The 15,442-nt window shown below is 45.6% G+C and overlaps 1 protein-coding gene across 1 annotated transcript in view; it reads left to right on the top strand.

The window, feature by feature from the left end:
- GLP2R (glucagon like peptide 2 receptor) overlaps positions 1-15,442 on the top strand; it is a 122,390-nt gene that overhangs the window by 1,149 nt on the left and 105,799 nt on the right. The gene's annotated exons all lie outside the window — the stretch shown is intronic.

Here is a 15,442-nt window from a genome sequence, read left to right on the forward strand (position 1 = left end):
CTCTCTCTTTCTCGCTTTCTTTCCCTCTTCTCTCTCTCTCACTCTCTCTTTCTCCCCCTCTCTCTTTCTTTCCCTCCTCTCGCTCTCTCTTCCCCCTCTCTCTCTCGCTCTCTCTTCCCCCTCTCTCTCTCGCTCTCTCTTCCCCTCTCTCCCGCGCTCTCTATTTCTTTCCCCTCTTCTATCTTGCTCTCTCTTTCTTTCCCCCCTCTCTCTCTTGCTCTCTCTCTCTCTTTCTTTCCCCCCTTCTCTCTCTCTCTCTCTTTCCCCCTCTATCTCTTGCTCTCTCTTTCTCCCCCCCTTCTCTCTCTCTCTCTCTCGCTCTCTCGTTCTTCCCCCCCATTCTCTCTCTCGCTCTCTCTTTCTCTCTTTCTTCCCCCTTCTCTCTCTTTCTCCCCCCCCTCTCTCTCTCTCTCTCTTTCTTTCCCCCTTCTCTATATCGCTCTCTTTCTTTCTTTCTTCCTTTTTTTTCTTGTTCTTTCTTTCTTTCTTTCTTTTTTATTTCCCCCCTTCTCTCTCTCTTCCCCCCTTCTCTCTCTCTCTCTTTCCCCCTTCTCTCCCTCTCCCTCTCGCTCTCTCTTTCTTTTTTTCTTTCTTCCCCCCTTCTTTCTCTCTCTCTCTCTCTCTCTCTCTCTCTTTCTTTCTCTTACCCCCCTCTCTTTCTTTCTTCCCCCTCTTCTCTCTCTCACTCTCTCTTTCTTGCTTTCTTCCCCCTTCTCTCGCTCTCTCTTCTTCCCCTCGCTCTCTCTCTTTCCCCCTTCTCTCTCGCTCTCTTTCCCTTTCTCTCTCTCTCTTTCTTCTTTTTCTTTCTCTCTCTCTCCCTCTCTCTCTCTCCTTTTTCTTTCTCTCTCTCTCTCCTTCTTTCTTTCTGTCTTTCTCTTTCTTTCCCTCTCTCTTTCTGTCTTTCTTTCTTTCTCGCATTGCTGATATTTATTTTTTGCTGTAAAGTGAAACAATGTTGTTAATTTAATGAAAGAACAATTTAAAATAATATGAAATAAATATATGGTATTATATATTCACAATTTAAATATACAATATTTAAGTTTACCCGAATTATTTGAATGCACAGAATGCTTAATGATCCTTTAATACTGTGTTTGTAATTTACACGTGTGTGTGTGTATGTATGTGTGTGTATGTTTGTGTGTGTATATATATATATATATATATAGCTATCATATTTGTGCTCCTGCTTCAGTCCAGTGTGCGGTGTTATGATTTGTTATGATTTCCATTTCGCCCACACAGTAAAGAGAAACGTGATTTGTTTTTGTAAAATGAAAAATGACCGTATGACATCCTCCATATGGAGAGTTTTCATACTTGGAGGCGAGTTTGTTCATGTTGGTAGGTGAGGGCTCTATGTAGGTTTGTGCTGTATGTGAATCAATGAGCTAAGTGCTACAACCAGGGCGGACTGACCATTTGGAAACTCGGGTACTGCCCAAGGGCCCAGGGTCAGTAGGGGGCCCCATGAGATGCCCCTGGTACCTTTTTCATAGGCTTTTTTGAGTTTGGGCAAGGACACAGGGGCCCCATGATCCCCTATTGCCCGGGGGCCCCATGAGTTGTCAGTCCGCCCCTGGCTACAACCAAAATCTACCAATCAGAATTCATCGCTCACTGGTATCAGTCCAGCAGACTGAGACCTGATTTGGTGATTGCCACCCTTGGCACAACATCTGGCCATGGATCAGGCAGAGAGATTGGTGGGTTTAGCTTTGCTTCTTATACAGTTCATACTCGTTCTATCCTGCTATGCGTATGATATACCTCAATCTGGCAATCTGTATTGGTTGAGTAAGCCCCGCCCCCACAGAGCTGGGTAAAATTCTGGAAAATCCAGAAGGATAGGTTTTATAGTGACAATGTTGAATCTAGCAATTCTGAAAGTTGAGAGGTAAAGCTGGCCACACCACCAATTTTTGACAACACCCCCCCCCCCTCGGCTGCCCACGTGAATGAGCCCAAGCCAGCAATCGTTTTTAACTGTACTGACAAAAAAAATCAAAGAAGAATGGAAACATTTTCTTGAACCAATGAAATGCAAACTATGAATATGGTTTTCTTTTGTGAAAAAAAAAACCTATGTGCGTCCTGAAATCGAGCACAATGTTCCAAACATTAGCATAGCCATCAAATTTATTTTAAATTTACATTTGTTGGGTTTCTTAAGGGTACTATTGCATACTCTGGCCAAAGATTTTTCTGAATTCCCGAACGAACATCTGAACAAAATTCTACTGGTCAATGGCCAGCATTACAAGACAATTGTGTAGAGATACTGTGATTAAATTGCAATGTGTGCGGCTAGATGAGTTCTGAATTTTCGATGAGAGTAAAGAAGTTGGCAAAAGATGTTGAATGGACATTCAGTAATACTCGATGTGCACCTATTGGTTATCTTTGACTTGTGAATGTGTATATAGTTCAGCCCTCTCCTTCGTGTATAATGGTTTATTGGGCAACCAATGGAAAATTATTTGGATAGAGTTCACAGCACATGCGTCAGTATGTCTGTGACATCAACACCTGTAAATATATATATATATATATATATATATATATATATATATATATCTCCTTTCAGAATCAAAATTTTCTATGGGACACTATACTACAAAATACTCCCACAAATGCTGTTCATTGATTGCGAACAAGATTTGTTAATTTGCAGACACAAAAAAGTATGTTTCCTAACAAATTCATCCAAGACCGTGTTGCAAAAATGAATACACCCCAATGACAGTCTTAGGAGCAAAGCTAAATTTTAGACAAGAAAATCCTAATTAACAAGAATCCAACTCCAGGTGAGTTTATTTATTCATTAAACAGGTGTCCAGAAGACAACTGATTATAAAAGGGCAAAAGTGATACAAAAATTTAACAAAGATGGAACTGCAACCATCTCACAGAGACGTCCAGGCCGTCCACGGAAGTTAACACCTCGACAGGAGTGTTTTATGATGAGAAGGGTTGAAGAAAATCACCATGCAAGTTCACTGCAGTTAGCTACAAAGTAGAAAGACAAACTGGGGTGATTGTTTCCCGTGACACAATGGAACGTACACTGCAGAGGAATGGCATGCATGGGTGTTGTCCACGAAGGGAGCCTCCCCTAAAGCCCATGCACAATAAAGCCCGCCTAGAATTTGTCAGGGCCCATGATGAAAAAAAAGAAGTCCACTAGGACTCTCTATGCTGTAGTGATGAGACCAAGATAAATGTTTTTGGAACTGATGACTTCAAAACTGTATGGCGTCAAAAAGGTGAGGAATACAAAGAAAAATGCATGGTGCCAACTGTAAAACTTGATGGTGGCAATGTCCGTCTGTGGGGCTGCATGAGTAATGCTGGTGTTGGGGAGCTGCATTTCATTGATGGTATCATGAATTCACAGATGTACTGCTCTATATTGAAAGAGAAGATGCTACCATCACTCCGTGACCTTGGTCGTCGTGCACTTTTCCAATGACAATGATCCAAAACACACATCTAAGGCCACTGTTGTATTTCTGAAGAAGAACCGGGTGAAAGTGATTCGGTGGCCAAGTATGTCTCCTGATCTGAACCTAATCGAACACCTATGGGGAATTCTGAAGAGACAAGTTGAGCATCGCTCTCCATCCAGCATCCAGGCTCTATAAGAGGTCGTTCTTGGAGAATGGAAAAGGATCGATGTTGCAATATGTCGCCAATTTGTTCATTCCATGCCTAGAAGACTTGCTGCTGTCCTTACAAATCATGGAGGTCATACAAAATACTAGATGGAGGAGTTTTTGTTGTGGGGTGGATTCATTTTTGCATCAACTAATCTGAGCAAAACTGAAGATTTTGTAATCCAAGTTATATTATTAACCTTAATTTTTTGTAATGAGCCGAACAAATGTTCTATAAAACTCAGCTTTGTCAAAGTTTTTAAAATTGTTCTTGTGTTCATTGAGATATTGAATAAAATCTTACTTTTCAAAAGGGGTGTACTCAATTATGCTCAGCACTGTATATATATATATATATATATATATATATATATATCAGCTCTTACTATTCCCTCCAGCCCGTACCCCCTCCCCTGACTTCTCCATCAAGATCAATAACAGAACCATCAGTCCCTCCCCTCATGCCAGGGTACAAGGTGTGATTCTGGACTCCCATCTGGCCTTTCAGCCCCAAATCCAAACGCTGTCCAAATCTTGTAGACTTCACCTCCGCAACATCTCCAAGATACGCCCGTTCCTAACTTCGGAAACCACTAAGCAACTTATTCACTCCCTGGTTATCTCTCGCCTTGACTATTGTAACTCCCTCCTCATTGGCCAACCTCATCGCAGGCTATCCCCTCTTCAGTCTATCATGTTTGCTGCTGCCAGACTCATCCACCTTACTAACCGTTCCATATCTGCCACCCCTCTCTGCCAATCCCTCCACTGGCCTCCACTCAGTGTCCTCCACCTCTCTCTGCCAATCCCTCCACTGGCCTCCACTCAGTGTCTTCCACCCCTCTCTGCCAATCCCTCCACTGGCCTCCACTCAGTGTCCTCCACCCCTCTCTGCCAATCCCTCCACTGGCCTCCACTCAGTGTCCTCCACCTCTCTCTGCCAATCCCTCCACTGGCCTCCACTCAGTGTCCTCCACCCCTCTCTGCCAATCCCTCCACTGGCCTCCACTCAGTGTCCTCCACCTCTCTCTGCCAATCCCACCACTGGCCTCCACTCAGTGTCTTCCACCTCTCTCTGCCAATCCCTCCACTGGCTTCCCATTGCCCAACAGATACAATTAAAAACATTAACAATAACATATAAAGCCATTTATAACTCTGCCCCAAATTACATCAACAATCTTGTCTCCAAATATCACCCAAACTGTATTCTCCGCTCCTCCCCCGACCTTCTGCTCTCTAGCTCCCTTGTCTCCTCCTCCCATGCTCATCTCCAGGACTTCTCCAGAGCTTCCCCCATCCTCTGGAACTCTCTACCCCAATTTATCAGACTACCACCTACTTTGCTCACTTTTAGGCGATCTCTGAATACCTATCTCTTCAGGGAAGCCTATCCTGCCCTCAGCTAATAATGGAATCTTCTATTCCTCCTACCAGTCCATCCCCCACAGTTATTACCTTTTGTATCACTAGCCCCTCACTCTTAGATTGCAAACTCCAAGGAGTAGGGCCCTCCTAACCCTCTTGTATTGAACTGTATTGTTGCTGTATTGTCTCACGTTATATTGTAAACCGCTGAGCAAACTGTTGGCGCCAGAAATCCTGTATAATAATAATATATATATTTACTATATTGCCAAATGTATTGGGCCCGCCCTCCAAATCAATGGAATGGGTTTCCATGGCCAAGCAGCTGCATCCAAGCCTTACATCACCAAGTGCAATGCAAAGCGTCAGATGCCGTGGTGTAAAGCACGCCGCCACTGGACTCTAGAGCAGTGGAGACCTGTTCTCTGGAGTGACTAATGACGCTTCTCTGTCTGGCAATCCGATGGATGTGTCTGGGGTGACGGTTGCTAGGAGAACGGTACTTGCCTGACTGCGTTGTGCCAATTGTAAAGTTTGGTGGAGGGGGAGATTATGGTGTGGGGTTATTTTTCAGGGGTTGGGCTTGGCCCCCTAGTTCCAGTAACGGAAACTCTTAAGGCAACATTTTAGACAATTTTATGCTCCCAACTTTGTGGGAAGAGTTTGGGGATGGCCCCTTCCTGTTCCAACATGACTGCACACCAGTGCACAAAGCAAGGTCCATAAAGACATGGAGGAGCCAGTTTGGGGTGGAGGAACTTGACTGGCCTGCACAGAGTCCTGACCTCAACCCCATAGAACACCTTTGGGGATGAATTAGAGCGGAGACTGTGAGCCAGGCCTCCTCCCCCGACATCAGTGCCTGACCTGACAAATGTGCTTCTGGAAGAATGGTCCAACCTTCCCATAGACACCCTCCTAAACCTTGTAGACGGCCTTCCCAGAAGAGTTGAAGCTGTTATAGCTGCAAAGGGTGGGGCCAACTCAATATTGAACCCTACGGACTAAGACTGGGGGGCCATTAAAGGTCATGTGTGTGGAAAGGCCGGGGCCAATTCAATATTGAACAATAGGGACTAAGACTGGGAGGCCATTAAAGTTCATGTGTGTGTTGAAAGGCCGGGGCCAATTCAATATTGAACCCTACGGACTAAGACTGGGAGGCCATTAAAGGTCATGTGTGTGGAAAGGGCGGGGCCAATTCAATATTGAACCCTATGGACTAAGACTGGGAGGCCATTACAGGTCATGTGTGTGGAAAGGCCGGTGCCAATTCAATATTGAACAATAGGGACTAAGACTGGGAGGCCATTAAAGTTCATGTGTGTGGAAAGGCCGGCCAACCCAATATTGAACCCTATGGACTAAGACTGGGGGGCCATTAAAGGTCATGTGCGTGGAAAGGCCGACCGACCAATACTTTTGGCAATATAGTGTGTGTGAGTGTATATATATATTATAGTGTGTGTGTGTATATATATATATATATATATATATATATATACAGTATATAATATTTCTGCTTCCCTGTAGCATTCCCGTCGCTGTGTGTGTGATACTTCCCCAGGCTGTTCACAGTGTCCTATAGATTCCACTGTTACCTTATAAAGATATGTAGTTTGGAGGTGATGGTGGATAACATGTTTCACCATCAGCGGCGCATTCTAAAGTGTGATATATGGCAGCCCCGCCACGTTCCTGCACTCCGAGCCGCCCGGCAGCTGTTGTGTTTGGAAGTGAGATCAGCACAAAGCTCGCCACTAAAATATGAAAAATACATTTGTGATGGAAGGCGATAAATCTTCCCGCACTTCTCCATTCACCGATTCCAGATTTCTCAGATCCTAAAGACATTTTTACTTCTACATACTGAGTTCTTACCATCAGTCCAGCCCTGTTCCTGAAATTCATAGCCGCCTGTGGAGAGAACGCCGGGGATTATCTATAACAATCATGAGCCTCCAGTCTATGGAACAATTTCCTGATTTTTCCATCAGAGTGGAGTTCTTCTTTATATAAGGATTTAAAGGAAAACTCGGGTATACTATATTTTCAGTGGGATCTCTCTTGCATTTATAGCCTTTTATTATCATGTTTCATACCTACAGCACCATGTGATCATAGCTATACAGACTAGTAAGTCCTCCCTCCAGAGTTTGTCCTTGAGACAGTGCAGTCAGCGTCCTGGCTGAACGACTGCTAGCAGAACATCAGTGATAGGTTAAGTAACCCAAAGATTGTATTGTATCACAAATTACGTGTGGGGACTACTAGGAACAATTATGGTACTGAGGCCTGGAGCTAACCGATGATTTTTATTTTATTGGAAAGGAATTTGATCTTGAAGACTTAGTTCATACTGGTGGCAGAGGAGTGGTAAAAACAGGTAGCTGATCTTTTTCTTCCTCCATCTGACCACCCACCTCCGAAATGTACATGGCAACCGCACAGGTGACTTCACATGGCCGTGGCCATGCTTCTTTGCTTTGTGGTGCAGTGATATTTAACTTGGCATGTTGAGTCTGAAAAATCGAACCAAAAACTTGCCCATGAAAGTCAATGGGACCATGCTGCAACCACATGGCAAACATGGCTATATCTAGCCATTTCCTCCCCAGCCTGGCTGGCCCTGGCCCATCCCTTGCATTCACTAGATTTCAGTTCTTTCAATCATGGAGGCTCAGCATCACGTGTGGGCAGGGGTGGACTGACCACTTGGAAACTCGGGCACTGCCCGAGGGCCCGGGGTCAGTAGGGGGCCCCATGAGATGCCCTTGGTACCTTTTTTTATAGGCTTTTTTGAGTTTGGGCAAGGACACAGGGGCCCCATGATCCCTTATTTCCCGGGGGCCCCATGAGTTGTCAGTCCGCCCCTGCGTGTGGGCATTACCTAGGGCTGTCTGAATGCAAACATAGCCTGCCTGGGGACACTCACTCCTCCAGACTGGCCACCCATCAAGCCATTTTAATATTTGCAAAACCCCTTCCTAGCACCAGCCCACTGCTTACATCTGGACTGAGGGCTCCTGAGAGGAGTACTGAAGCAGGGTGATGTTAGGTTTTAAGGAAGATATGTACAGCACCCTGCCAGTCCCTCCCACTAGCCACAAACTATCTGCATAGCGTAGAGAACCACGGAGACCCAGTGATGATGTCACTGGGTCTAAAATAAGGTATGTATGGAAAATGGAAAGGTTTTATTTAGAATTATCATTAGTATGTTGATTAGGAAGGGGGGGGGTTGTAGCCGGGGAAGGCAGAATATAAGCAGAATAAACTTTAGCTTCACATGTTCTTCTGCACAAAACATGGAATTAACACATTACATGCTAGGCATTGCTCCATGCAGCACATTTAGTTCCGTCCATCTGATCCTGTCCACGAGATGCAAAATATTCTCTCTACAATAGAAGCTGCTTTGAACCAGCAAAAACGGAAGGGTACGCATGGGAACAAATATTCTCCAAAGCACTCAGCAACTAGTCAGCACAAAACCAACCTATTCAATTTACCACTCATATGAGGCACATTGGATAGAGGCTGATATCTCACTGCTGGACAGAAGGAGATCTTGATTCCTCTTTATAGATCTTTAGTTATCACTAGAGGGGTCACCAGCAGATTCCCTTTATAGATCTTTATACCACTAGAGGGGTCACTGGCAGGAGGAAGGAGGCCCTGATTCCCTATATAAATCTTTATATCATTAGAGGGGTCACCAACAGGAGGAAAGAGGTCCCCATTCCTCTATATGGATCTTTATATCACTACAGGAGTCAGCAGCAGGAGGAAGGAGGTCCTGATTCCTCTATATAGATCTTTATACCACTAGAGGGTCACCAGCAGGAGGAAGGAGGTCCTGATTCCTTATATAGATCTTTATATCACTAGAGGGGTCACCAGCAGGAGGAAGGAGGTCCTGATTCCTTATATAGATCTTTATATCACTAGAGGGGTCACCAGCAAGAGGAAGGAGGTCCTGGTTCCTCTATATAGATCTTTACACCACTAGAGGGGTCACCAGCAGGAAGAAGGAGGTCCTGATTGCTCTATATAGATCTTTATATCACTACAGGGGTCACCAGCAGGAGGACAGAGGTCCTGATCCCCCTATATAGATCTGAATATCACTAAAGGGGCCACCAACAGGAAGAAGGAGGTCCTGATTAATCTATATAGATCTTTAGATCACTAGAGGGGTCACCAGCTGGAGGAAGGAGGTCCAGATTCCTCTATATTGATCTTTAGTTATCACTAGAGGGGTCACCAGCAGAAGGAAGGAGGTCCTGATTCCTCTACATAGATCTTTATATCACTAGAGGGATCACCTGCAGGAGGAAGAAGATTCTGATTCCCCTGTATAGATATTTATATCACTAGAGTGGTCACCATCAGGAGGAAGGAGGTCCTGATTCCTCTTTATAGTTCTTTATATCACTAGAGTGGTCACCATCAGGAGGAAGGAGGTCCTGATTCCTCTTTATAGTTCTTTATAAAGGTGATATTACCAGTTTGAAATCAAAATAAATAACACAAGGGCATAACCTCAACCTAGCAAGGAGGAAAGTTCAAAACACAAAACTTCCTTCCAGCAGAGGTAGTGACTAGGGTAGGATAGAAGGAGCGCACGCCGGTTTCCAAAACATTGCAACTTTGATGTATGGTCCTTCTATCCTACCCTTTTTACTGAAATGTCCATAAGACTGTATCAGAAAGGTAGCAGCCCAAGTCCCTAAGTGGGTCCAACACCATCCACTGCTGGGCTTCTCCAACTGGAAGGGATTTCTTCCTCTTGGCCGACACAATCACCCACCCATGACCATCAACTAATCCAGTCTGTCCAGCATGATCTCCAGTGCAAACCAGCAGAGGTAGTGAGTCAATCAACAGTAAGTAAACATAAACATACTGGGGACAAACCTAAAGCTATACTCCATGGGTCAGACTTGATGGACAACTTTGTCTTTTTTGCCACCGCTCTTTTATGTTTCTATGAATTCTTTTCAAAGAGTGAGGAAATATCATCCTATACGGAAAGCAGTCACCACTTTGGCTTTTTTTTCACACACTTGGCTGTTCTCGTCCTGCCAATAAGTGAAATTGGGATTACTTTGTTTATATGGGGGTCACACATGTGGCTTATGCTGGAGCCCCAGAGGTCAGAGAGCAGAGTAAACAGAGCACCATCAAAGCTGCTGGAGGTTTTATACAGATGTGACATGTTATCATAGGACAGACCGCGGAATGTGGGAATTTCAAGGAGCGAAAAATCCAGATTAGCTTTATGGAGCAGAGTCCCTTTCACAACCAGCCTGCTTTCACCATAAAACAGGACATCTACAGATTGAAATCTATTGTTCTCTGTTAGATTCCTTTTTTTAAAGAGGGCTCTCCAGAGGCAGCAGGCAATATACTTCAATAGGTGGCCTTGGTAGGAAATCATCTGCGTGTTCTACAATGTCTTCCCCTAGGAGCAGAACTTAAATTTATCTTTGTTGGAGGGGTATTCATAGTGCTCCGCTGTGAAATGGATACGGGTGGGTGGAAGATTTCAGACGGAGATGGCATAATTCTGTTTACAAAATAAAATCAGATAAGAGTTGGCGGCACCAGCCGCTGAGCGCTCCGCCATCTCCGTATCGTAAACAGCCACCACTTCTGAGCTCTTCCTCATCACTCACTTCCTCTTCTGAGCTACTTAGACCACAAAGTAGTACTGGGGCTGAGGATTAGTACTCACAAATTTAATTACCTAATCTCCTCTAAGATTTTATATGATTATTTTAATCACTTGGAAGAGGAAGGTTTGAGTTTTCTTTAAAGGGACACTCCATTCCTACATGTGTTGTGTTCGGGCCAAACCACCTCCTGGGCTATACGTCCTCCATGTGTACATCCATGTTGTGGAGGAGCACCTGTACCCTTCAAAGAAGAATTCCAGGTATGGATATTACCAAATATAAAATAAAAGCAATAAAAATTGAGCTGGGAATTTTTCTGTTTTGTTGTTTGACATGGATATTACCAAATAGTTACATTGGTCCAGTGTCAGGGTCCGCCGCAGCGTCCGATCCGGCGCATGCGCAGTTTGCCGGATACGGGCGCTAGGTCCTGGCGGTGGAGGGGAACTCGCGCATGTGCACTAGGTGCCGCGGGTGCTCCGGGCACCAATGACAGCGCAGGGCGCGGTATTTAAAGATGCCCTGCGCTGACACTGGTTGCCGTTAGGTCTTCCCTGTGTTCCCCTGCTCTGTTCCTGTGTACTATTGCCTGATTACTGACCCGGATTGCCTCTGACTTGCTGCCTTCTCCTACCCTGACCCCTGGCTTGCCTGACCTCTCTTTTGGATTACCCCTATTGGTTTGAAAACTCTGGTATTGACCCTGCGTGTGACCTGACTCTCCTCTGCCTGCCGCCTTGTACCTCGCTGCTCCCACGGTAACGACCTGGCCTGTCCGACCACAAAACATCCATCCATCCATCCTGCTCTGGCCTGTTGGCCTCTTCACATCAGGCTCTCCTCTTGTAGATATTCCCTGCGGGACCCTCTGCCACGGGTGGGAGTGCTCAGAGGTCGTGACCTGGTCCTGGTCTGCTCCAAGTCCATCCCCACCATCAGGGGCCCTGGTAAACAAGTAGACCGGGACTTAGACCCCACGCTCTGGGAAATCTTGTCCGGTGGACTGCCAGAGGTACCACCAGGTGGATCATAACATCCAGCTTGACGACTATAACGATTCCCTATACCATACCTTTGGAATCCCTGTAGAAGTTGTAATCACTGTAGTAGACACCACTACTCCAGTGGTCTCCATTGGCTTCAGGGTCCCATGCCAAGTGGCTCTTATGGTGCATTATGAACACAGAAGGTTGGCCACTTGGCAGGGGCACCATTCAGAGACCTCTTTGTGGGTTCTCAATGATTGCAAAGTGATCTCTGATTGAACAAGGGGGAGAGGTGGGAAGGTGAGGTCATGTTCTGAATGGAGCCCCTGCTCAGCAAAGTTTTTACTCTGGACTGGTATATTGTATCATTTTTCAAAAATGAATTTTGGTGGCTCCAACGAACCACACATAGATTGCTATGACTGTGATCTCAGAATGACAGTGTGTCATGCATTTTAAAAATCTGTAACTGTCATTGAGAATGTAAACCAACTCTGTGTATAAGGAGCCCCCGAACCTGAAGTGCCTGGGCCCACCAAGGTTTAAATCTGGCCCTGTTTGCAGCTATCCACACAGGTAGATATACCATACTGATGAGACACTGATGAGATGAGACGCTCTGGTATATGTGAGCCTCCCTGCATACCCTGGAATGGGGAAATGTGTTTGAAAACTGTGAGCAGATGTTAGGCATTTTATTTGGTCCATACATGATAAATTTTCCCTAAATAGAAATAAAGCTGGCGCATTCTCCTCCCCCCTAAAGCACGCGCACATCACCCCCATACTTAAAAAACCCTCCCTGGACCCCACCGACCTGAACAACCTTAGACCCATCTCCCTGCTGCCATTTACTTCCAAGCTCCTTGAGCACTTAGTCTACAATCGTCCACCTCACTGACAACAACCTCCTCGACCCACTACAGTCTGGATTCCGTCCCCTACACTCCACCAAAACCGCCCTACTCAAAATCACTAACGACCTGCTAACCGCCAAAGCTAATGGCCACTACTCAGTCCTCCTACTCCTTGACCTCTCCGCGGCCTTCGACACAGTTGACCACCCCCTCCTCCTTAATAAACTACACTCCCTCGGCATCAGAGATTCCGCTCTCTCCTGGCTCTCCTCCTATCTATCCCAACGCTCCTTCAGCTTTACCTATAACGCTACCACCTCCCCCTCTCTCCCCCTCTCTGTTGGGGTCCCCCAAGGCTCTGTCCTCGGGCCCCTTCTCTTCTCCATCTACACCTCCTCCCTCGGCAAACTGATACACTCCCACGGCATCAACTATCACCTCTACGCCGATGACACGCAAATTTACTTCTCCACCCCTCTCCTCACCCCTTCAGTCTCTGCCCGAATCACTAGCCTTCTGAACGACATATCAGACTGGATGTCGCTCCATTTCCTCAAATTGAACCTTTCCAAAACCGAGTTCCTGATTTTCCCCCCAGTCTGTGACCTCCCCCCCACCCTCTCCATCACGACCAACAACGCCACCATCAGTCCCACCCCACAAGCCAAAGTCCTAGGTGTCACTCTAGACTCAAACCTGTCCTTCCAACCCCATGTCCAATCATTGGCAAACTCATGCAGGCTCCACCTCTGCAACATCTCCAAAATATGTTCGTTCCTAACCCCAGACACTACTAAACTACTCGTTCACTCCCTTATTATCTCACATCTGGACTACTGCAACTCCCTCCTCACCGGCTTACCTCATCACAGACTATCCCCGCTTCAGTCTATCCTGAACTCAGCAGCCAGACTCATCCACCTTACCAACCGCTCCGCATCTGCCACCCCCTCTGTCATTCCCTCCACTGGCTTCCGATTGCCCAACGCATTAAATTCAAAATACTAACACTGACATGCAACTCCATTCATAACGCTGCCCCAAACTACCTCACCGACCTGATACCCAAATACCACCCTACCCATAATCTTCGCTCCTCACAAGACCTCCTACTTTCTAGCTCCCTGGTCTCCACCTCCCACGCCTGACTGCAGGACTTCTCCAGGACTTCCCCCATCCTCTGGAACTCACTACCCCAATCCATCAGACTGTCACCTACCCTCCTCACCTTTAGGCGCACCCTGAAAATCGATCTCTTCAGGAAAGCCTACCCCACCCTCACCTAACAGCCGATCTCCTCCACTCTTCCTACCACTCCATCCCCCACAGCCATTTCCTCCTGTACTACTATCCCCTCCTTCCTAGATCGTAAGCGCGAAAGAGCAGGGCCCTCGATCCCCTCGTGTATTGTATTGTTACTGTATTGTCTCATGTTCTGTCCCCCACTATAATGTACAGCGCTGAGCAAACCTTTTAGCACTATATAAATACTGTATAATAATAATAATAATAATAATAATAATAATAAAGCTGGCCATACATGTAGATTTTCAGACAAGAATATTCGTACGGAAATTCTTTGAACATTTGGTGAATGGACGAATGTCATTCGAAAATTGTATTTTGTTTTTAACATTCAAGCTAAAAATGAATGTAATTTCTGAACGATAACCACATATACTGGCCGAAAATGTAATTTAAATTTAATCGAGAAAAGTTTTACTTCTTGCTCCTTCGAATTTTCCCGTCACTGCCGTCGAAAATAACCATCAATTTGACCCCCACTAAGAACTAAAAGGTGGCACAGTGGCTTCATGGTTAGCACATCAGCCTTGCAGTAAATGGGTTATGGGTTTGATTCCCAACCATGGCGCTTCCTGCATGGAATTTGCATGTTGTGCCTGCGTGGGTTTCCTCCAGGTGATCCAGTTTCCTCCCACACTCCAAAGACATGCTGGTAGGTTAATTGGCTCCTGTCTAAATTGTTCTAGTTTGATCCGTGGCCATGCAGGATCTCCTGCATGGTAGGGGTTGGAGAAAGACCTGGCAACCTACCCTGTAAAAATAATTGTTACAAAAATTCATGGAAAAAGTCACTTACCAGTGATGGTCCATGCAATCGCCAACGGTTGGATACAACTGAATGGATAGATAGAACAATTAGAAAATCAAACAAATATTCTTGAAATGAAAATGAAACAAAAATCGGTACATGTATGGCCAGCTTTAGTGGTGTGTGTAATTACTGGCAATCATCTGTGTTAAATTCCTGTAATCTCTGCACACCAGATGAAACTTCAAATCAGGCTGACAACAGGCCTGCTTTTACTTGTGCTGGGAGCACAGGCAGAGCAGGAGAGACCAACACAAATTATATTGCATTGTCTGTATGATGGTGGCGCATTACATGCACTGGTGTTGGGCAGGGCAGGTGTTTAGGCAGCAACCAAAGAGATCAGGCATAGTTCAGCAATGATTCAGGAGGCAGAGTTGTGACCCCCCCTGGGGAAAATTCTTTTATATACATTTTTAGGACGGGCCGTTGTCTACAGTCACACGCTACTTTATGTGCGGCACTTACACAACAATCGAACCCTCAATCAATACCAGTTACGTTCCTGAAATACGTCCCCGCCAGCTGTAAAGGGATCGCTCTGACACTATGCGCCATAAATTTTTCTCCTGAAATGACGCTATAATCCTCGCCATGAAACCGGTAAGGAGGTAATTCATCATGTTATGAAGAGAAACCAACCACGGGGAGAGTGAGATGTAAATTCTCTAATCTCTGGGCGGCCTAATTATTTTACAGATTGATTTAAAGATGGATTCTACACATGCCAGACTGGAAGATTGGACGGCATCCAGCAAAAACATTTTCCTCTTACAGG

The sequence above is a fragment of the Staurois parvus genome, unplaced genomic scaffold, assembly GCF_062004578.1.
Source record: "Staurois parvus isolate SC_StPar_1 unplaced genomic scaffold, SC_StPar_1.0 ptg001041l, whole genome shotgun sequence".
NCBI lineage: Eukaryota > Metazoa > Chordata > Amphibia > Anura > Ranidae > Staurois > Staurois parvus.